This window comes from Astyanax mexicanus, chromosome 13 (assembly GCF_023375975.1).
Source record: "Astyanax mexicanus isolate ESR-SI-001 chromosome 13, AstMex3_surface, whole genome shotgun sequence".
In the NCBI taxonomy this organism is placed as follows: Eukaryota; Metazoa; Chordata; class Actinopteri; order Characiformes; family Acestrorhamphidae; genus Astyanax; species Astyanax mexicanus.
The window spans coordinates 1180582-1181822 of record NC_064420.1 but is presented as its reverse complement, the minus strand read 5'-3'; positions in this window follow the sequence as shown (position 1 = coordinate 1181822).

The following is a 1241-nucleotide window of genomic DNA, read 5'->3' as shown; positions in this document are numbered from 1 at the left end:
CTGCATCACGGGAAGTGTAGTTCTCCTGCAGTGCGAGACTATACAACACTGTCTTATAAAAACTACAATCCCCAGACAGCAAGAGGATCAGCTCCGTTCGGTCAGCAACGCGAAACGTCACGTCGCATGTAACAGCGGACTTTACTGTGATTGGCTGACGTTTGACAGACACCTCACATGACCCTGTCTCATTGGTTGAGATTTTGTTTCCTTCCTTTTTAGACCAATGAAAGCGGAAACGTCACAGCAGCGGCGTCCCCTCATAGCATTGAGGGTAAAAAGAAGACACGCACGCGCACGCGCGCACACACGCACTGGTCAACATGTGACGATTGCGAAGTCAGTGTGGGAACTTAAAGAGAGAGTAAATCCACAAAGTTAAATATCTAATTTAACCAGAATTAACGTAAAACTATCGTGTCCAATAAAAAATATGAGTAATGATATTTTATAACAACTTATTATACTTATATACATAACATATTATGTTTCTGTCCCCAGGAAATTACATATATGAATGTGCACACAAAATATTTTTTAAATAAATAAATGTTTTTATTAAGCACAGTGTCTTGTACATTGACCTAATTGCAAAAGTAAAAAAAGTGTAATAAAAAATATAATAAATTGTCCTAAAAACAAAAATAGCATTAGTTACCTATCCCCCACTTTTTAACTATAAACTTTACCATGAAATATTATTAATATAATCCTTCAGAGGTGTATATATTTTTTGCATTGTTGTGTGACTCCCATCAAATCCAATCTATGCTGTAAAAATATTTTTTTTCTCAATAATGCCATAATATTTAAGTTAAAATACACATTTTAGTCGTATCCTTGTTAAGTTTAATTTGGAACAGTTACAACAAGCAAATGGCCCTTATATAAAATAAGCATGTTAATTAATAGCCTCTTACTGGCAACATCTGGATAGAATTGTCTGCGCAGAAAGACTTTATGAAGTGACTGGCAGAAATCACATCCATATTCAATGCAGGTGGTCCCATATTTATACCCCATAGATCAGTACAGCTAAATTCATATTTTACTTTACTTGGAAAAATTCTCTTTAAAAAAAAGTCTTAAGCTTTAGTCCACTCTGTCACAGTAAAATAAATTACAATAAATACAATCTATAAATATTTTTTCTATTTTTTACTATTTTTTTTTTACTGAAACATGTTGGATGCATGCATGAAAGAAATTAAAATAAGTAATAAAGTATTCTGTGTAAGATA